A 23635-nucleotide genomic window follows, 5' to 3' on the forward strand; every position below is an offset into this window, starting at 1 on the left:
AAACTACAATGCAGCCTAGCTGTGTCTTCAAAGGAGAAAGAGCCTTTTAGGCGATGGTTCAATTTTATATAGTAACACTAGTATTTCAATTAACAAAAGGTTTTTGTTGTTGTTTTGTTTCTTACTTTCACAAGAAGGAAGGCAGTTCACAATTCAAGTGGTCTCCTCGCCTCTCTCTATCTCTTGGTTTTACTAACAAAGGGAAGAAGGACGCTTCCAGCCTTTAACCAGCTCTCTTATTTCACACTTGTCCTACAAAGGTATATGCTGCCGGCCAAATGGTACCGATATGCCCCGAGTAAAATGCATGTTGTGTTAGACACTACATGCTTGGCCTACAGTATGCAGGACTGCAAATAAAGATCCAAGAGTTCATTACTTTGCTGGGCAGAAAAATATCATACCCTACCCCCCCCACCACCACCAAGTCCCAAACCTGTAAATGCGTTACCTTAAGTGACAAAAAGGACTCTGCAGCTGTTATCAAGGCTAAGGACTTCAAGAGGAGGAGATTCTTCTGCCTTATCCAGGAGTGGCAGCCCAGGGGCCGGGACCCCCTCCCTTAGGGAATCACGGAGTGGCCTGCATGACATTCATTAAAATTCCCCTCCCCTAATCCCTGTTGGTAACCAGCTCTCGCAGGAGTCTACCCAATCTCACAAGCGTCCGTTGTAGCCAAAATCTCGCTGAACCATGGAAGTCACCCTCTCGCCATTCTTCCCTCTCTTGGTTCTGGGTGGAGTGCAGACTTCCAGTTCCCAACCAGCCACCAACGGGAAGAATTATCCCCCTGTCCATGAAAGCCCCTCATTCAAATTCATGGCTAATGTGGCATGCTCTTTGGTCTCAGGGTTGCGCTGAGCTGGAACACCAGGTGGGCCCTATCTACTCATATTAGCTCTTAAAAGCAGATACCTGTGCTGGCTGCCCTCAGACAGACAGAAAACAGAAAAAGAAGGGAAATTTGAAGAGTGAAAGGAACTCAACACTACCACTGCCGGCTCTGAAGGTGGAGGAAGGAGACCACGACAAGGTACAGGGTGGCTCTGGAAGCTGGGAATGGCAAGGGAATGGCTTCTGCCTAGAGCGTCCAGAAGGGACATGGGCAGCACCATCAACACCCTGGTTTAGGCCCAGTGAGACCCATGTTGAACTTCTAACCTACGAAACTGTAAGATGATAAATTTGTGTTGTTTTAAGCATTGAGTTTGTGGTTTGTAACAGCAGCCATACACAAAATTAACACAGTGTTTGACACCAGAGTGCGGTACTGCTGTAACAAATACCCAAAAACAAATGCGGAAGTCGCTTTAGAATCAGGTATTAGGCAGAGGCTGGAATGAATTTTGACAAGTATGATAGAAAACACCTAAATTGCCCTAGATTTTAATGCTCTGTTTAAAAGAACTTCAGAAGGAAATGAGCATAGGAGAGAACATATTAATATCCTTAGGAAAAAAAAAAACTAAATTGTTAAGAACAGCAGAAATCACAAATACCAGACTCCTTGGTCCCTCTGCTGCCCACCGTGCACTAGGAAAGTGAAGCCACAGAGGGCACCTCGACAATCACAGCACGGCTCTGCCACCCAGCAGCTTTACTGGACGGCGTGTCTCACTCGACAATGGGTAAAGTGTTTTTCCTGTGACTGCTACACATCCTCACCCGATGGCCAGGGCAAACCACCAAGCTGAACCTCCCTCGGGGATGATACCGTTCCCAGCTTGTAGGACTGTCATGAAAAATTCTCAGTGCAGTGCCTACCACCTCGTAGGCACTCAAAAAGGTGAGGTTTTTCTTTTTTTTTTTCCCTGATCTAGTCTAGAAGGGAAAACGACGGGACAAGAATATACCCTTCCTTTCTCCCACAGGAATACATTTGCTCAGTCTTCCATAGGGAAGCCAAAGCCTAGGCCTAAAAGAAGGAAACGGGCAAGTGTGGGGGATAGCCAGATATTGACGGTACATAAATCAAAGGCAAGGTTTAGGACTCAATGCGGCTATTCCAAAATGCAAGTGACAGATATGCTGAGACCTGGGAGAGCTGCCCAAGGAAGCAGGGGGGAAAAAAAAAAAACAGGAGAAGGCTGAGCTGTTTCTCCGGGTGACTCTATTATTGGAAACATGCCAACTGCAGTTTGAGAACACTGGGCAGAGTTACTGTGCCACTGTCAGTGCCAACTTGGACAGGAAGTGATGGGGTGAGTCCCACGGCCATGAAGCAGCAGAAGGGGCTGAGGGGGCATCCTTAAAGAAAGACATCATTTTAGTTCTCTGGCCTGGCTTCCTACCTCGGCCTCCCCTCTTCCCCACATCCACTCATCTCCAGCCATGGAATTACAAGACAGCAATTGTTCCTACACAGGCAAGGAGAAGGAGTTCACAGAAACCCACAGAATTTTGTACTTGGAAAGAATGACAGGTAGGTTTGTGTGCATGTACTTTCATAAAGTTTCTGGGAGAAGACATCACTGGAAGAAAAACAAAACTAAAGTCATTTGAATTTCATTTCTGACTCTTTACATATGTAGTCTTGACTATACATTACAGAAGTTATTACCCAGGATTGAGTCAATAGTTAAATGTCAGCCAACAAACTACTGCATTAACTAAAAGAGGAAAAGGAAATTATCCTAGGAATGATTTACATAAAATCAAGTGGCAAAGAACTGAACCAAATCATTCTCTGCTAGTATATTTATAAGACATATACATCTGCCGACAGCATTTTCTGCTTAAGAGCATTTTCCCCCTTCGTTCTTTCAAAAAAATCTCCTAGTGCCTGCTTACATTACTTTCTGTTGATAGTAAAAATCCACAGCCTCCCCAGCAATCTGATTATGGCACAAATTTTTGTGACCAAGCACATGTACACTCAGAACACAATAATGCTTTCAAAAAGAGAACAAGTTTCAAAAGTTCTCCCAACAATCCCACTGTTTTGGATTCACAAGCTGGAAGAACCTACATTTCTGCATTACATTTTCTGAATTTCCACAAGTTAGGTCTAAGGGCTCATTCTTCACACTCCCACTATTTATTACTCAATGCCCTTTTCCAAGGAAACCAAGATAGGCTTTATCAAAGCAGATGCGTTATCTGAGTACATAAGACAACAGAACTGGATCTTACCTTTGCCCACGCTTTTCCGTGCTCCCCAGGCTGCAAACCTCTGTTAACCCCTGTGGATAAAAAAGCAGAGTGGTAAAAGGGGCTGGGTGAACTTCTTATCTCAACCCAAATCTCTGGAATCTGGGAGTGTCAGCTAAGTGAATCTCCAAATCCTCCTAAAAGGATGATGTGAGTACCAAGTGATTTTGTTTTGCTTTTCATAAACATGGGAAAGGGGAGGAATGGCTTGGAGAAAATTAGATAATGAACTCAGATAGTGAAAACAAATTCCAACCTATTTTTTGAAAAGGAAAACAACATAAAGTGCACCAACTGTTGAAAGCTTCCATGACCTTCCAAACTGCCTCACTCGTCATCAGAAACTAGAAAAGCAGGCCCCGTTTTGACTGGCTAGGCCCAAGAACTACCTCTCTTATCACTCACTAAATTCTCATCAGGCAGCATCTGCCGAAAACCAGGATGTTCTAGGTACCCAGATGTGATGTTACAAAGCTACTCTGGACTAATATAATTCAGGACTGAAGATTTTATGGGTGTGTGACAAGGGGGAAAAACATGTGTATTATACACACACACTTTTGGCCCTCCAGGAGCATAAGAGATTACATATATTAAGTACTTAGACTGTCAGACACTGCAAATACATTCTCCCATTGTTCCTTAGAAAGAAGTCAACACAACTACATTCATGCCCATTCTCCTGATGAGGAAACTGAGGCTTAGAAAGGTTTAAGCAACATGCCCATAACCAGAGAATGACAAACCTAAACTCTGACCCCATCTCATGCTCTGAAGCCTGAATTAATGTATGTAATGTACCGTGATAAACAAAAGATTCCAAAAACAGCTATGACTCCTTCAAACTGCCCTTGGGGTTCAACAAATTTTATGACAAAATTAACAATTATCTCCTTTTTTGTTCCCCCAAAGTCTTTGTTCTTGCACTTGAAAAACACAGACCCAGCTTTGCCTCTGACTAGCAATAAGTCACAATATCTCCATGACACTGACTTCAAAGCAGTAAAAATATGCAAAAGTGCCTTCCTCTTCAAAGACTTCCCATCCGGGAAGGACAAAATCCAATTCCAAAAACTGTTTTGACCAGCAACTGTGCAGATGCCCCATTATCTTTGGCAAGTTACCCTGCCTCTGGGCAGAGCCACCCTCCCTCCTGCAACTGTGCACAAAAGGTTTGTCAGACACAACACCCAGTGGCACTTTCTGGCCAAGGGTAAGAAAAGCACAGTTGATGAAGACACTATTGTTGGTAAGGAAATCTCTGATCCACTCCAGAAATCTGGAAGTGCACTTTTAAATTAATAAACTTGGTTTTACTCACTTCCAAGATGTTCAAAAACCAGTGATTAAACTCTACTTCAGTCACAGGATAAGGCTTACATAAGCAAGCTGTGTGCTCAAGCCACGTAGCCTAATTAAGATTGTCAAACAAAGAATGTCTTGCTTTGGAGGATCAACAGTGTATATCAACTTAAAAATAAGGCAATTAGGTTAACATTCAAGTGAGTGCTTCCTTTTTGAAACTTCACACTAGGGAAAAAAAATGAGGTCACAGAACCTTTTAAAACAAATCATTGAAAGATCTTGGGGCCACTCTAAAAGACAGCAGGGAAGATTTAAACAGGAGTTTTAGACCCTAGCACTCCTAAAAGATTCACGCTCTCTAGTTACTTTTTAATCAGTAGGTAACACTGTCTGTCTATGTCTTGCCGCCCACCAATCTGACCTCCAAGCTTTCCGGATGCAGCTGAAAAGGGCAAGGAGTGACATCCAGGGTTCAGAGCAGACCACTGATTATTTTACAGTCTACTCCACAGTCTATGTTTGTGGTTATCTTCTATTAATATCTTCAGCTAATCACCACTGGGATTAAAAGATGTTTTCAAAATGCCTGGCTCACTGGCATGCTGTTCTGGCACCACAACTCCCATCCAGACAACTTATCTTCTCTCCTGATGTCACAAATGGCAACATTTAGCTTGCTCAGTTACACACATAGAAGTAGCCATTTTCCCAACTGCTTTATGGGTTATTTCAGAGTAACAGCAAGGAGAAATGCCAAAAGGCGGCCACAGTTCAGAATGGTCTCTGGTTCACTGCAGGCTCTTTTCATCGCAGGCAAATAAAACACTTTTTCACTGATGGAAATTCACCAATCCTGCTACACTCAAGCTAGCTAGTGATGCTATATTTTCATCACCTGAGAATGATAGCCCCTACAATCAAATCTGTTCATCCAATTCTCAAAACTAGGAGTTCTGCTTTGCAACAGTTGATCTATTTAATAATTATCCCTGCCTCCCTTGCCCGAGTGTTCTGATTTGTAAATCCAATCTTGACCACAAAGGTGAATAATTAAGTGCTTTTGCCCTTGCTTTGGCATCTTGTTTCCCCTCAATGGAAAACAAAACAGCAACTCTGAGTTAGAAAACGCTGACCTTTACCAGGCTAGGTCAGTGTACTTCTTTTGAGTTACATAAAATTAAAGTAAATTTCCTTTAAAACGTACATGATTTTTTTTTAACTTTTATTATAGCAACTTATATACAACTCAAAATTTTGCATTTTAACCACTTTCAACTGCACAACTGAGTGATGTTATTACGTCCAGCGTTATACTTCCATCACCATCCATTGCTGAAAGTTTTTCAGCATCACAAACAGAAACTCTGCACCCACCTATACCCTAACCTCCCCCTCCCCACCCCACGTAGCTCCTCTAAACCTGTAATCTACTCTCTGTTTCTACTTCTTCTAATTACTTCATATAAGTGAAATCATACGATATCTATCCTTTTGTGTCTGGCTTATTTCTCTCAACATGATGTCTTCAAGCTTCATCCATGTTGTAACAGGTATCAGAACTTCATTCCTTTTTATGGCTAAATAACATTCCATTGTATGGTGTTAGCACATTTTGTTTATCCATTTATCTGTTGACGGACACTTGGTTTGCTTCCACCTTTTGACTACTATGAATAACGTGACTATAAACATCAGTGTGAAACTATCTGCTTGAGTCCCTGTTTCAATTCCTTGAAATATATACTCAGAATTGGAATGTGTGTGTCATGTGGAGGCACCAAACTGTTTTCCTGTAGCGTTTGCACCATTTTATGTTCTTACCAACATTGTATGAGGACTCCTTCTTCCACCATTTCACCAACAGGTGTTATTTTCCTTTTTTGTTTTTCTAATAATAGCCATCCTAGTGGATATGAAGTGATATCTCATAGTTTTTAATCTGCATTTCCCAGATAACTAATAATGTTGAGCATCTTTTCATGTACATATTAGCCGTTTGTATATCTTCTTTGGGGAAATGTCTTTGTCCATTTTTTAATTGGGTTCTCTTTTTGTTATTGAGTCCTAACAGTTCTTTATATATTCTGGATAGCATAATTCATTTTTAAATGCCACTGCAAAACTGATGGCTTACAACACTATTATCAACAATAAAATAAAGTATCTAAAAATAAACCTAATCCTCCCTAATGCAAAAATGTTAGAATCCCCTCAACAATTTAAAATAGTGTTACAATCAGAATAGATGAACAGAAAAGTCAAGAAATGCATATGGATCTTAGTATATGATAAAGGCAGCATTTCCAATCAAAAGGGCAAAATAAATTATTAAATAAATTGGTTGGGAAAATCAGCAGCCATCTGGGACCCATTCTCACTAAAACAAATTTCAAGGTGGATGAATAATTTAAACATAAAAAACTCAATCCACAGAAGTGCCAGAAGAAATCTTAGACAATTTTAAAAAAATAATCTATGAGTAAGGGAAGGCCTTTCTCTTTATAGCATTAAATTCAAAGGCCTTCAAGCCCTTGATCTTGAGGCTTGCTCTTCTGAAGCTTATGGAGATAGCGGAGAAGCTTAGCCTACCCACAGGTGCGCCTGAGAGTGACTTCTGGAGGACCTCTGCTGTTGCTCAGATGTGGCCTCTCTCTCTCTAAGCCCAACTCTGCAAATGAAACATTGCCCTCCCCACCACATGGGATATGACATCCAGTGGTGAAAGTCTCCCTGGAGGCATGGGAGATGACTCCCGGGGATGAGCCTGGCCCTGGCATTTTGGAATCTACAATGCCATCCTGACTAAGAGGGGCAAAAGAAGTGTTAACAAGTAAGATATCAGTGGCTGAGAGAGTTCAGAGTTAGGAGGCTACACTGGAGGTTGCTCTTACACACGCTTCAGTTAGACATTGCTACCTATCATAACCTGCCAAACCCCAACCAAAACCATTCCGGTCAATTCTAAAGAACACCTAAAGCATTATATGAGATTCTACAAAGGTTCCATGCATTAGGATAAGTTTCCAGAAATCTACAACCTCCAGATGGGTCCCTAGGCCAGGTTAAGTCCTGAATGCAGAGGGACCAGCCTCCACAGAACATCAACTAGTTTCATCCCTCTATCCTATATTATTGACAGCCCCCTTCAAACATGGAGAAAAGCTAGAATGGGCATAGTCCAAACACCCATAAACAGTGGGAGAGAGCTCAAAGGTGATGGTGGAGTTATACAGAGAAGGCACGGTTTAACAAATAAGTATGATTGCTGAATCATTATATTGATTTTTTTTTTTTAGTTTTCAGTATCTTAGAGCATTTATAAGTAAAAACCTAAAATGTTGTAATTGTAATCCATACGGAACTCTGAAATCTGTCCTACAACTATTGTGATGTGCCTTGAAATTTATTGTTTTGTATATATGTTTTTTACAAAAAAGGAAAATTGTGATGATAAATACACAGCTATATGATGACATTGTGAACCACTGATTGTATACTTTGGATAATTACCTGGTATGTGAATATATATCAATAAAAAACAAATAATTTAAAAAAATGATGAAGGGAGAAGGTGGAGTTATAAAAAAGAAGCTAGGATTTGACAAATGAATATGATTCTTGAATCACTATATTGATATTTCTTTTAGTCTCTAGAGTCTTGGAGTAGCTAGAAGAAAAAACCTAAAATTGTGGAACTTTAACCCATACCAAACTCTGAAATCTTTTCTATAACTAACTGTTGTGGTGCTCTTTGAAATTTATTGCTTTTTTATATGTATGTTATTTTTCACAATAGAAAAAATTAAAAATTAAATGGCTTTAATATAGGCAGCTGATAAGTCCATCTACATGGAAAAAATGCACCATAATCCAAGTTAAAAATCAAACTAGGAACAACGGCAGTTCATATAGATCCTCTATATAGAGAGATACAACTCAAAAACTAACAGCCCCAGGTGGGCCATGGTGGCTCAGCAGGCAGAGTTCTCACCTGCCATGCCGGAAAACCCGGGTTCGATTCCCTGTGCCTGCCCATGAAAAAAAAAAAAAAAAAACCTGAAAGAAAACAATTTAGAGACCCAGGTTTGATTCCTGGTGCTGCCTATGCAAAAAAAAAAAAAACAAAAAAACAAAGAACTAACAGCCCCATAGCAAAAGAGATGAACAGATCAAAGAAAAGTAAATACAAATGGCTCCTATAGAGTCATGAAAAGATGTTCAACCTCCTAAAAGAAACGCAAATTAAAAATCACATGAGATTCATTTTTCTCTTATCAGACTGGCAAAGATCACGGAGTTTTACAACACACTGTGCTGGCAAGGGGTAAAGAAGCAGGTACTTTAAAAAATGTTGCTGGTGGAAGCATCTATTAGTACAGCTTTTATGGAAAGTTTTTGGCAGTATCTATCACAAGTACAAATCACATAGCCTTTCACCAGGTAAATCTACATTTAGAATTTTATCACATGTGAGCAAAATAATATATGGATAAAGTTTTCCCTTGTAGCACTGTTGGAAATAAAATCAATAGGAAACTGGTTAAACAAATATGGTACAGCCATAAAAAGAAAATCTATGCTGCTGTTAGAAGAAATAAAATGGGAAAAATTGTACCTATATATTAAGGGATCGCCAAGATGTATGGTGCTTTTGTTTGCTTCTCCTAAAGCACCAGAAATGGACCTGCTTTTATAAAGGAGATTTATTTAGTTTCAAATCTACAGTTCCTCGGAAGAAAGGCAGCTGGCTTTCATCATCTGTTTTCTTCTGTCACATGGGAAAACAAACAGTGATGCCTGCTGGCCTTCTCTCCTGGCTTCTGGGTTCAAACAGCTTTCTCTGAGGTGCTTCCTCTCTGTATCTCCAAATGTATAGGTTTGGCTCCTCTTCTGTCTTCTGACTCTTCCTTTAACTCTCCACATGATCAAATTAAACATCACTCACTGTGGAAGTCACTGCCCACTAGCCAACCACAGATATAATCAGCCACAGATGAAATTCACATGCTGATGATTTAAGTCCACAGCAACAGAACAACTGGATTTTGGGTACTGTCACCTGGCGAAGTTGACACCTGAACCTAACTACTACAATGTCCACCCCTTGTCAACTTGGCAATTATACACATCACCTTAAATCACACTTAATCTCTAAATAGAAAATAATAACATATTTTTTCACCTAACAATGCTCATCTATCCAGCATACAATGCACTAACTCTTTCCATTTACAAAATATATTCATTTCATCACAACATCACAAAAGACTTAAATCATTTCAGTAACAATACATATAACAATGTCAACTCAAAAATAGTAAAAAAAACCCATTAAATTCAGGAACAGGCATGTCTGTCTTAAGCAAAATTCTCCTCTAGCCGTGGACCTGTGAACTTTGAGCAGGTTATCTGGTTCTAATATAGAAAGAAGGAACAGTCATAGGATAAACGATTCCATTACCATAATGAGAAATAGGAAGGGGAAAGAGGGGTCACTGAGCCTAAATAATTCTGAAAACCTGCAGGGTAAACTCCATTAGATTTCCAAGTCTGAGAGTCATTTGTCCTTGGGGCTTTAGAAAACGGCAGTCCCACCTTTTCCAAGAGCCTATGCAGCTGCCTTAATCTCTCCAAACACTGGATTGCAACACTGGAGAATGGGGAGACCACCTTTTTCTCAGCCCTCAAGCATCTGGGTGTCACCCAGATACTCTGCCATCTCCAGGGCACATGCTCAACCCCTTCAGAACAATGGGGTGGCAGCCAGGCTCCCTTCAATACCCAAGGGATGTGCTCCAACTTCTCCAAGGCCTACAGTGCCAGAACTCCTTCTGAACATAGAGGCTGAAGGCCAGTCCTCTCCTCCAGGGCAAACCCACCCCCTCCACAGGCACAGATGTATCTGTTCTCTTGGCCCGAGGTTTCTTGACTTTAGACCTTAGCTTCCACAGTTCTGCCTCTGAGGTTATTCTTTTCTTCAATCTGTCCTTTTCTGTCCCTTCCAGTCCACACCGGCAGTGGTTCCATTTTATACAGGTCTCGCAAAAAATATGTTGATTTGCCATGCAGCATACAGGGATCAAAGCCATCAGACAATAGGAGTTTCCACAAATACTTTTTTGTTAATTCATCTCTAATCCTGGCTTGTCATTACAGGATTGCAATGACATGGAAAGACTGGTTCCATGTTTGATTAAATCCTCAAATGGAGCACTTTCTCTGGAATCTCACTTTCTGGAAGCCCAGAATTTTCCAGACCATCAATTTCTTTGTATCCAAAATCTCAGTTATTAAATTATCCCTCTCTTGCTGCATTTTACTATAAGCTTCAAAAAGAAACCGGGCTCTAGTCTCCACACCCAGATTGGAAATCTCCCAGTAAAGCATCCCAGATCATTGAATTCAAAAGCTCTCTTTCACCCAGCACCAGGACTTTTTTTTCCTTCCCAATAAACAAACATACAAACATTCTTGACGTGGTTACGATCAGTGACTCACAATATCATCACATAGTTGTATATCCATCACCATGCCAAACTTTCTGCAACTTCAAAACAAGGGTCACCCTCCTTCCAATCTGCAACAACACATTCCTCATTTCTGTCTAAGGCTTCAACAGAAGTATCTTTACACTCCACATCTCTACCAACAGTCTCTTCAAAAAATCTAGGCTTTCTCTATCACTCTCCTCACAATTCTTCCAGAATCTTCCCCATATCCATTTAAAAAGCCATTTCAACATGTTTTGCATTTGCAAATGCAGCAGCACCCCACTCCTCTGGTACCAAAGTCTGTTTTAGTCTGCTAAAGCTGCTGGAATGCAAAACACCAGAAATGGATTGGCTTTTATAAGGGGATTTAATTAGTTATGAATTTACAATTCTTCAGAAGAAAGGCAGCTAGCTTTCATCTGGGTTTCTCTATTCCATGGGCAGGTACAGGGCTACACTTGCTGGCCCTCTCTGCTGGCTTCTGGGTTAATACTAGTAGAAGCGTAATTCAATCAAACAAAAGTTTACACAGAGATACCATATCTAAGATTGCTGTTTCAGAATACTGATCAAGCCAATAAGTAGAATAACTACGTAAAACAGTGATGTTGAGCTGGCTCAAAAGAAAATCAAGTTTAAGCAAAGGCAAACAAATCTCTGCAATAAACTACTTCTCCTTTGTAGACAGGATTTGAATTCTTACACACAATTCACTTCCAAAAGTTATGTGAAGGGTCTAACAATAAAAAGCAGTTTCTGTGAAGAAATAAAAAATAAACAGAAAGAACTATAGAATAGCAGTCAAGCCTGAAGGCTGGGGAGAGGGGAAAAGCAGGAAGGGCTTATATTATTTCATCAACATGTTGAAGTGAAGAATCACTACCATCATTGAGCATAAAACTTGGTTCCAGGCATCCTGGTAGCCAAAGCAAAAAGGGAAATATTGATGAGTCACAACTTTCATTACTGGGGGCTGTTGGGGTGAGGGAGCAGTCCTTGCTCATCAGGGAAATAAAAGCCCTCCTAACAGTGCACTGAACATACACTTCTTCATATAAGGAATGTTGAACAGCATAGTAAATCCTCATTCAAAGAAAAATATCTATTATATGCCTTCTGTTTTCTGGCTCCTTTCTAGGAGTGAAGGATACATCAGCCAATACACCAGATAAACATCCCTGCCCTGGGGAAGTATACATTCGACTGGGAGCATATGGACAATAAACATAACAGATCAGTTACATGATATGTTAGAAGGTGATTAGGGCTATGGGGGGAAAAAAGGAAAAGGCAGAGCCAGGTAAGGGGGAGGAGGAGTACCAGAAGACACTATAGAATGCAAAAGGAGAGTCAGGGAATCAACACAGTGCCATGAGGGTAAGCCCCTCACAGGGAGGAGAAGAGTACTTAAGGCAGAGGAAGCAGCCAGTGCAAAGGGAACGTAAGGGCCTGTGTGAGGAAGGGCAAGAAGGCCAGGGTGGAAGGGAAGTGTGCAGGAGGGAAAGCGTACAGGCAAGGAGGTTGCAAGGGAGAAGGCAACAGGCAAGAGCGTTCACTGGAGTTCACTGTAAAAAGGTTTCCTCTTCTAAGGAAACATTTGAGCAGAGGGGTGACATGAGATTTTGTTGGTTTGTCCAGAATGATGCCCCAATAAATCCCAGAGTGATATGAACAGTGAATAAAAAAGTATTTGCAAAGTCCCCTTTGGAGAATGGTGAGAAAGGGGAAAAATTCAACTTCCCCAAGTTGAATTCTTGATATTCTCACAAGCAGTGTGGACAACCAAAGCTATAGGCTGAGCCCCCAGTCTTGGGATTTGTTCATACGAACCTTAACCCCACAAAGGATAGGTCAAGCCTACTTAAAATTAGCCTAAGAGTCACCCCCCAAGAGAACCTCTTCTGTTGCTCAGATGTGCCCTCTCTCTCCAGCCAACATAACAAGCAAACTCACCACCCTTCCCCTGTCTATGTGGGACATGACTCCCAGGGGTGTGGACCTTCCTGGCAACATGGGACAGAAATCCTAGAACGAGCTCAGACTCAGCATCAAGGGACTAAGAAAACTCCTAGAATGAGCTGAGATTCAGCATCAAGGGATTGAGAAAATCTTCTCGACCAAAAGGGGAAAGAGTGAAATGAGACAAAGTGTCAATGGCTAAGAGATTCCAAACAGAGTCAAGAGGTTATCCTGGAGGTTATTCTTATGCATCAAGTAGATATCACCTTGTTATTCAAGATGTAATGGAGAGGCTGGAGGAAACTGCCTGAAAATGTAGAGCTGTATTCCAGTAGCCATGTTTCTTGAAGATGATTGTGTAATGAAATAGCTTTTACAATGTGACTGTGTGACTGTGAAAACCTTGTGTCTGATGCTCCTTTTATCTACCTTGTCAACAGATGAGTAGAACATATGGAATAAAAATAAATAATAGGGGGAACAAATGTTAAAATAAATTTAGTTTGAAATGCTAGTGATCAATGAAAGGGAGGGGTAAGGGGTATGGTATATATAATTTTTTTTTCTGTTTTTGTTTTATTTCTTTTTCTGAATAGATGCAAATGTTCCAAGAAATGATCATGATGATGAATATGCAACTATGTGATGATATTGTGAATCACTGATTATATATGTAGAACGGAATGATCAAAATAAGAATGTTTGCATTTGCTTGGTGGTTTTCAGTATTTAAAAATATAAAATAAAAAATTTTTTTTTAAAAATCATTGTTAAGAGTGGGCTATGAGGGTGGAAGCAGGAGACCAGTTACAAGGTTAATACAGTAACCCAAGCGAGAGAGTATGGTAGCAGTAGGAACAGGAAGGAGACAGATTCTGGATATATTTCAAAGGTAGAGTCAACAGGATTTGCTAACAAATGGACTGGTTTATGAGAAAGAAGAATGAAGGATGACTACAAAGTTTTAGGTTTAAGACAGAGACAACTGCGGGAAGAACAAGTTTGGGGGGAAATTAGGCATTCTGTTTGGCCAGGATGAGTTTGAGGTGGCTTTTAGACATCCAGAGAGAGATAAAGGAGGTGGTCTGAAATATGAGTGTGGAGCTCTGGAGAGAAGTCAGAGCTGGAGACACAAATGTGGCAATCATTTGAATATCCACAGTACCTAATATTATGAGACAAATGAGGTCACCAGAGCAGTGAGTGTTCACAGAAAAGATAAGCTCAAGGACTGAGAACCCTCTTGAGGTCCTTACTCCATTGAGCAAGCATACCACACTATATGTATTTATACCCAACCTTGATCAAAAAAGAACCTGAGGCAACTTTTAAAACTATATCTAACAATATTTTATTTTAGCTTAAAACATAGGAAAAATATTTTTTCTAGTTTGTTAATGCTGCCAGAATGCTAAATATACCAGAAATGGGTTGGGTTTTATGAAGAAAATTTAAGTTATAAATTTATAGTTCTAAGGCCATAAAAATATCCAAACTAAGGCATCCAGATAAAGATACCTTGACTCAAGAAAGGTCAATGGCATTGAGGTCACTTCTGTCAGCTGGGGAGGCACGTGGCTGGCATCTCCTGGTTCTTTGGCTTCTGCTTTCAAACTGCTTCTCCAGGGGTGTTCTCTTTCTGCATCTCCAAATGTCTCTGTCTGTGTCAGCTCTCAGCTTTTTCCAAAATGGTTCCCTCTTAAAGGACTCCAGTAAGCAGATTAAGACCCACCTTGTATGGGAGGAGACACATCTCATGGAAATCACTTAATCAGAAGGTACCACCCACAACTGTGTAGATCACATCTCCACAGAAACAACCTAATCAAAAGGGCCCACCCTAAAAAATAGATCTGCCCCCACAAGACAGGCTGAGGAAAAAGAACATGGCTTTTCTAGGGTACCTAATAGTTTCAAACCAGCACAAATATTAAATTCAGGGCAAGGGAAAACATAATGGAATAGTAAAATGAAGCATGATGAAGTTAATAAAAATGATTGCCATGAAGCAGGCACTGGGAATCCTACATTGCTCTTTAAGAGTGGAATAAAAATTTGGTCAAAGCAATGAGGAAATCACATTTTCTTTAAAGATTCACATTGTTCAATAAACTAAATATTCTCCCAAGAAAGGTCCCAGCATTTCCTGAGTCAACACCTCAAGAAACCTTTCTAGTGGTTTGTCAAAAAAAGAGATGCTGGAACATGCAAAAGAGATCGCAATGTGCATTTCCTGTAGCTGTTCCTTAAACGATTTCCTATGCCTCCATAATATACGTGGAGAATATAACATATTCTAATTCAATAAAAGAAATTAGAACGAAAAGAAAGTGCAGCATTCTAAGTACCCACTATTTTGATGCACCTGGTATAAAACATGTTAGAATTTCATGAATGAACAAGATTTCTCAAAAATGAGTTTTCATTAAGAGAGCTTAGGAAGAACCCAGAGTGCAGCATTCTTTCTATGTCTCCAATCAAGGGTTGGTCCACCTATTTTAAAATTCAACCAATCAGAAGAGATTTTAACATTCTCGCAAGAACACAGAACCTATCCAAAACTCCTGCCTAAATAGGTGGGCACTTCACATATAACAAAGTGGGTAAGAGTGAACCTGTAGGAATGGCCAAGATTTCCCCAGAAAAGTTGAATCTCTCTAATCTCTTGAGTTAGACGATACTAACTCAAGGCACTGAAGTTCTGTCTCACAGGAAGCATATTATCATTTGCCATCTTTCTTCAAAGAATTCTGATTTAGTACTTTTTTTAAATGATACCAGAAATTTCCTAGTGAGGATATCAGCAATAGCTCAGCAATTTCACTGGGAAAAAAAAAAAAGACCACAGCAAATTTACTAAAGCCCTAACAAATTATAGTTTTGCTGAAAAGCCCCATTTCAACTATTCTCCTATACAGCCCCATCTGACTTATATTTTGCTGGAAAAATCATAATGTCATGCAATTAAACAAAAATCAACTGACCAATAAAATAGAAGCAATACACGGAAAATTAAGATATTAAAAAAAAAGTCATGAGGGTAAATTCTTAATTAAAATACAGATCAAGATCCCTGAGAAGCAATGAGTGGAAAGTTACCAAATTTTGCACACAGCTCTCCTGTACATAAAAGATTAATAAGCTCTCTCCAAAGACTGTCTTGTTTTCCACATTTAGGCTGATTTTTAAAGTATAACTTTTTCAAAACTAACCCCCTAAATATAGGCTTAATCGCTTAATTCAAAAAACATTTCTGATTCAGCATACAAGGACTTCAACATTTTTTAATTAAAAAATAAAATCTTCTGAGGGTGGTTCAGTGGTAGAATACTTACCTACCATGTGGGAGACCAGAGTTCAATTCCCGACCCATGCAATTCCCAAACAAACGAACGAATGAAAAATGAAATAACAAAAATTCAGCAAATGGTGCTGCATTAAGGGGATATTCACAGGGAAAAACAATGAAATGTGAGCCCCGCCACACAGCATACAAAAACAAATATAAAATAAAATTTTCCATTGTGGTTGATTACATTGTTGCTTCCAATTATCTGCTGCCCTCCCTATAAAAGGATCATAACCCACATTGTCACATGACTTACGTCTCCAGACATAAATCTGCCCTCCTCCACTGCTGGTAGACTTAGCCATGTTATCTGCTTCAGCCAACAGAATGCGAATGGGAGTGGCAAACAAGCAGACCTTTAATAGCCACACATGGGTTTCTTTTCTTTTCCAGAGGGTAACTCTAGCATGAGATCATGTCCCGCACTGGGGGAGCTCACTCATGCCTGGATCTAGAATAAAGTCAATCTTTGGAAGACAGCCATAGCTGTCATGTAATGTGAACAAGAAACTAACATTTATTGCTCTAAGCTACTGAGCATAACCTAGTCTAAACTGAGTGATGAAGCCATCATTTCATTTTTACAACTTTTTAATGATCAATGGAATAATTAACATCTGGAGCAGTCTAAAGAAGCTACACAGACATAAGGGTCTTACTGCTAGTGAATTTTCATGCCAACCATCTAGATACGAAATTTAATAAACTAAAAACACATTCCACCTTTTTCTAATTAAAGCTTTTACCTAATAAATATGTGCCTTGGAGAAAAAAGGGAAAACTTAAGCTACTTGTTTGACTGACCTTTAGAAGATCCTGATAAGAACAATGGTAGATTCAGGTAAGACAAGGTTCAACGGCTCACCCTCTCACAGGCAGGTAATTAATCTCTAACTGATGGGTGGAAAAAACAAGAAACAAAGCAATAAACTTAACCGGCATACCAGCCTCCTTCTCCAGGAAAGAGAAGAAAATGTCATTATCTGGGATCTTATGGGATGTAGATATTTTTTTAAGTTCAAATTCTTTTTAGCTTTATAGTATATTATTCCTTGCCTGGGACTCTTACCAATGTAAGATTTGATGATGCTAACAGTTTTACAAATGGTCAGTTGAAACAGAATTTCATGAAAACGACTAGATCTTTCAAACTTCTTTTCTGGGAGCCAAAGAAAAGCAGTAACACCCAAAGACTCCTTTCATGGCTGCTCCAGTGAAAATATACACGAATTCATTTAAAAATCCAATTTCTGAGAGAAAGACAGTCAAAACCACCCCTCGCCAATCTGTGGCAGATTTTGGCAAGCTGGAAGTCCAGAGAAACTCTGAACACTCACTAGGTTAAGTTGAGAGGTTGTCATGTCCAGCGGTTGTGGTAAGAGTCAGTTTTAATTGAGTGGGAACAAATGAAATAAAGGCAGTGAGAAGGGTGCCTTGTTAAAATACCTTGGACAATGCCAAGAAACCCCAGACAGGCATAATCCTAGTCAAGGTTAGGATAGCAAAAGTTTACCCAAGAGACTGAGAGAAAGACAACACTCTGCTCTGTCTTAAAAAGTCCTGAATCTGGGGGCCCACAGTTTGTCCATAATAAATATCAGGAAGGCTATTTGCATTGCTAAATTCAATCCAAGTTAGGAAAAACATTTCCTACAATTTTGTACAGACGTTGTGAATTTATTTGAGAAATTGTTCCATAATCGCAAAATGACACAGACAACAGCTCCCTCTGCAATACTACTTTGTGGTGGCTCTTGGTAAGATCAAAGCTCAGAGAGACTCAGCAAACTATTAGGGTCAAGCTGATAGAATGTCCTTTCTGGAAGCAGACCTAATAGAGTTCAATTTGCTTGGAAGGGAATAAAGTATTCGCTGGGACTCTTCCCTGATCTAAAGAGTGGCCGGAAAAGATCAGAGAAAGAAGACATTCCGCAGGAAAACATGTGGTAGGATGGCCGATCATTTTCTTCCTACCCGTACCTCCCCTTTAAAAAAGAAATCCACCCATCCTTAGCAGCCTTGACTGGTCTGTTTTTTTCCACATGAACGTGGTCTCTCTGGCCATAGTTTACTGGACCAGCATATATTCCTATTCCTATGGGAGAGGGAACTAGGCATAGGATAAGCCAGTCAAGAGGGAGGAGAAAGACAACTATAAGGTATTAAAAAAAACTATTAATGGGAGTTCATGATAAGCAAGGGCTGAGTTGCCATTATGCACCAAGTGTGAGCTAAAGCAGCGAAAAGGGGCTGAGATAAGCCAAATAATGGGGCAGATGCCAAAGAAAAGACTCCATGAGTGCCCCAAAGAAATTGTAACCTCAGGTCCTAACTTCCCAATTTCCAGGAGGCCTGGCTGGGCTACCAGGCTTTCGGGTTCCACTCGTTTCCTCCCAACAAATTCCTCACTGTTGATGATGGTTGGGTTAAGCCAATTTGAGTGAAATTCACTTTTCTTTTGCAACTGATAAATCCTATTGGATTATTTTAAATTTCAGCTTAGTTTTAAAAATTGGTTTATTTATTTTTAAAATATCTAAATGATTGATCTGAGTAAACGTTTTTACTGAAGAACAACATAAAATAATGTACATAAGTCTTAAATGTTTGTCTGGATGAATCCTTATAAATGAACAGATCCACATAATCACCACCCAGATCAAAGACAGAGAACATTCCCAGGACCTCAGAAGCTCCCCCAAATGACCTTGCCCCATACTGACTTCTGTCACCACTGATTAGTTTTGTGTCTTCTTGAGCTTTGTATAAATGAAACCATACAGCATGTATACTTGTGTCTGACTTACTGAACTTTAAAATCATAGCTATGAGATTCACCTGTGTTTTCTGTGTAGCAGTAGTTCATTTTTTTCACTGCTATTTAGTATCCTACTGCATAACTATACTACAATTTGTTACCCATTTGTAGATATTTGGATAGTTTCTAGTCTGGGACTGCAATACACATTTTTTGCAAATGCCTTTGGTGCACCTAAGTGTTCATTCCTGTTGGGTATATATCTATATATCTCTCTCTATATATATGTACCTGTAGAATTGCCCAGGCATGGGGGTGAAGGGTTTGCATGCTCCTATTAGCCCTTGACTACAGAAACAATGTTACTATCTTCACTTCCCCTGCCTTTGATACAAGTAATCACTAATTTAACCACCAGTAGTCTGCCCACAGTTTATCATTTGAATTTATGCATTGCATGTCGGAAACATTGTTATAAATGGTGAATGGTGTCTACCATCACCCCTTAGAATCCCACGGCATGCTTCTAGCACAGGGCAGCATAATCAGCAGACTTTTAGGGTATTTTTGAGAAGAAATGTTTATCATAGCACAGCATAACCAGCAGCCCTTTAGGGTATTTCTGAGAAGAAATGTTCAGAGCATTAACTTGGGTCCCGAGACCATATCTCATCTCTCCTCTGAGACAAGTGCCCCAAACCCAACATTTACTCAGTGATTACCAGGAATCCTGCAGTCCTAAACAGCTGTAAAAGTTTCCCTGGCCTGAGGCAGCAGGAGGGGGAGAAGGCTTCTGAAATGATTCAGATTTCAACAAACCTTACTTAAGGCTTAAACATCTATTGCCTCATAGACCTCCTCAGAATCTGTTTAGTGGTTCTCATTATCCCAACTTCACATGTAGCAACCGATTAATTCACAAGGCCAAAATTGGATAAACGCATATGGAAAAGAGAGAAGGGCAGTGGCACTTCATGCAGCTGGGGCTCCTGGTGTCTGGGGTTCCTGCCTGTCTCTACCCTTACACTTCCTGCCAGGATGCTTCGATTCTCATCCCCTGGGTGCCGCCTGGGGTCACAGCCCTTTCTCTGCTCCTCAGATCATTAGCAAATAAAAGATTTCTTGAAATTTTTCGAGGGAATTTTGTAATCAGGAAATATTACATCCCAGGCTGCCTTCATCTTTCCAATCTGCCCTCCCCTTACACACACACACACACACTGCCCCAGACACACTTAAACACCATTACAACATTAACAGTTCTTTGTAAATACACAGATGTAAAGAAAACATCAGAAGTAGAGTTCAGACATCAGAATCCAAGCTCCTAACTGATGTCCCATGTTGAAAACAGACTCCAATCATCAACTGGGTCCACCCAGAAACACATGCAAGAAATGGGATGGAAATGGGAAAGGAAAAGCTGCGCTGGGTAAACTGATGGGCAAGGAGAAAGCAGAGGACGCTTGGGAGGAAGTACAGTTTCCATGGATTCAATGCCCCCAGCCGAGACCCGGAACTCTTGAAACACTCACCAATATGCGAACAACAAACAGCTTTAGGTCAGGACTCAAATCAGACGGGCCTAGAAAAGAGGTGAGCCCGGTTATTCGGTCAAAGTGGATGTGAGGCCAGAGGTTTACAGCACTCTTTCTTTGAAAGAGAAGGTTCCCAAGAACGAGATTGATAAACTATAAACTTCAAGCCCCTTAAACAATACGTCCTCCTTTTGGCGAAGCTAGCAAAGTTGACAGACCCAGGGGAAAAAGTGACAGTTTTTTTCCATTGTACTAAAACCACTTCAACGTATCATTTTGAGGTAGCCAAGAGTCCTTGAGGTGTTATTACTCAATCTTAACTTTAAGAGGCAACCGTTGGCACACTCCCTGCCTAATAACAGGTAGAACCAAGCTTCCTTTCCTGAGTGAGAGATGCTTTGATTTTCTAGAAGGGTGTGAAAAAGCTATATGGGCACATGGGGTTTCACTAAAGGAAAACAACTGCCTTCCCATTAGGTTTTCCTGTTTTCCCATGAGTATCCAAATAGTAGCCTTTTGCTTCCTGTACTTGTTCAAAATAAACCTAAAAACAATAAACAAAAAGAAAGTGTTCTTCCTCTATCAACCTAAAAATTTATTACAACTACCCTCACAGAACACAGTCCTCTGAATTTTGAGAGGATAAGTTACAGTTCCTCCTAACTCTGTGTTCACAGGAAAGAAGGTGTGTGCGAGGGGGAGTGATCAAGAAAAAATACTGGACTCAGAAGCACACCTGGCAGGTGGCGTCAAATCTCTTTATAATCAAAATGCTTAAGCTTTAGCTGATGGAAGCATGAAATTCCAAGGCATCTAAAAGGCTACATTATCACCCAATGGGCACCTGAACCTGCTATCGTGATAACTGGTAAATTCAGATACACCTACAAAGCATAACCCAATTTCCCCCACACCCTACCTGGCCACAACCACAAAAAGCCTCTGCAGTGACTACTCAGCACCTCCCACCACATCACTGTCATGCTCAGTGGTGGGAACAATTCTCAGAGGCCACTCTGGAGCTGAAGCCACGCCCCTCTCCTCCCACCTGGTAAAGGGATAACAGAACAAAAGTAAGTTCACATGACTTCATGAGAAGACTATCCTCAAATTCTCTCAATTTTTTAAAGAAACAAAAGTGTCATGCAAAAACTTTCATCAGCAGTCAATTATGTGAACTGCTTCTCCTGAGGCCAGGGTGGAGAGACTTTGTGTTGAAGTAAACAAACTTTTCAATCATTTCTCTCCCAACCTCCTTTCCTTGACAGGGATTCAGCAGGCTTTCCTCCCACGGAAAGGAGGGAATTATAACCCTGAAAGGAGATCAGTGTGGTGTGTCTGGAAGCAGAGAAAACTTACTCTGCTCTCAAGGTCAATAAGCTTTATTTCTCCAAAGAACGTTCAGGTCATGTAACCCAGAATTTAATCTTGCCGTCACAGGTCCAAACAGCACCCACAGAAACAAATAAGTACTTACCGGCGTTTAAGAACATGTGGTGTCAACAATACCCCTAATAATATTTAAGAGAAGATGGTATATACACACAGATGATGTATAAAGCTAGATGATATTTGCATGTGGTATTCTTACTGTTTAAAAATAAACAACTGAGAGAATAAAACAGGTGCCCTAAATAAAAGGTAAAGGAAGAAATTTCAGAAGGCTGACAGGAAACAAATCAAAACAAAATCAAGCATGCCAAACCTCATGCTCTTTCATCAAAATTACTAATATATATATATATGTATTTTTTTTTTTTAACATGGGCAGGCACTGGGAATCGAACCCAGGTCCTCTGGCATGGCAGGCAAGCATCCTTGCCGCTGAGCCACCGTGGCCTGCCAAAAACTACTAATTTTTAAGAAATGGCAAAAACCTCTAACACTACCACCGAAGTTTCACAATATTCAAATTATCCTTTAGACAAACCTTATTTTATCCTTAAGGAACTCAAATATTTTCCCTCAAGTCAAATATTCTTTTACATTTTCATGTGGAAATTAATTCCTGGCCAGTTAAAGAGGAAGAATGATGCAGACAAACTCCCCTAACAGAAACATCGCAGCCAAGGGCAAAAATCAACAGACTGGTAAAACAGATTAGACAAGCTGAGAGAGGATGACAGCATGACCAAATCTCAGTGTTCAAACACACTGAGTACGTCAATTCTCAGAATAGGTAGAATAAAACTCCATTCTTGAAATTTTTATTAGCAGTAAATTACTTGACATTCATCTCCAATGAAATTAAAAGAAAAAATACAACAATGGGAGATAATATTTGGAAATGACATATCAGATAAAGGTCTAGTGTCCAGAATATATAAAGAGATTGTTCAACTCAACAACAAAAAGACAGCCAACCCAATTACAAAATGGGAAAAAGACTTGAACAGACACCTACCAGAAGAGGAAATATGGATGGCCAAGAGGCACATGAAGAGATGCTCAATGTCCCTGGCCATTAGAGAAATGCAAATCAAAACCACAATGAGATATCATCTCACACCCACCAGAATGGCCATTATCAACAAAACAGAAAATGACAAGTGCTGGAGAGGATGCGGAGAAAGAGGCACACTTATCCACTGTTGGTGGGAATGTCAAATGGTGCAACCACTGTGGAAGGCAGTTTGGCGGTTCCTCAAAAAGCTGAATATAGAATTGCCATACGACCCAGCAATACCATTGCTAGGTATCTACTCAAAGGACTTAAGGGCAAAGATACAAATGGACATTTGCACACCAATGTTTATAGCAGCGTTATTTACAATTGCAAAGAGATGGAAACAGCCAAAATGTCCATCAACAGAAGAATGGCTAAATAAACTGTGGTATATACATACGATGGAATATTATGCAGCTTTAAGACAAGATAAATTTATGAAGCATGTAATAACATGGATGGACCTAGAGCATATTATGCTGAGTGAGTCCAGCCAAAAACTAAAGGACAAATACTGTATGGTCCCACTGATGTGAACGGACATTCGAGAATAAACTTGAAATATGTCATTGGTAACAGAGTCCAGCAGGAGTTAGAAACAGGGTAAGATAATGGGTAATTGGAGCGGAAGGGATACAG

General features: G+C 40.1%; 1 protein-coding gene across 9 annotated transcripts in view; it reads right to left on the reverse strand.

Moving 5' to 3' along the window:
- Positions 1-23635, reverse strand: part of KANK1 (KN motif and ankyrin repeat domains 1) — a 227983-nt gene that overhangs the window by 194341 nt on the left and 10007 nt on the right. For 8 of the 9 annotated variants that reach the window (XM_077148324.1, XM_077148333.1, XM_077148332.1 and 5 more), the window contains exon 2: positions 3133-3182. The exons of the other annotated variant lie outside the window; for it this stretch is intronic. The gene's annotated coding sequence lies outside the window, so the exon portion shown is untranslated. The remainder of the gene's footprint in view (positions 1-3132; positions 3183-23635) is intronic. 9 annotated transcript variants of the gene reach the window in all.

Source organism: Tamandua tetradactyla, chromosome 2, assembly GCF_023851605.1.
Source record: "Tamandua tetradactyla isolate mTamTet1 chromosome 2, mTamTet1.pri, whole genome shotgun sequence".
NCBI classification, from domain to species: domain Eukaryota; kingdom Metazoa; phylum Chordata; class Mammalia; order Pilosa; family Myrmecophagidae; genus Tamandua; species Tamandua tetradactyla.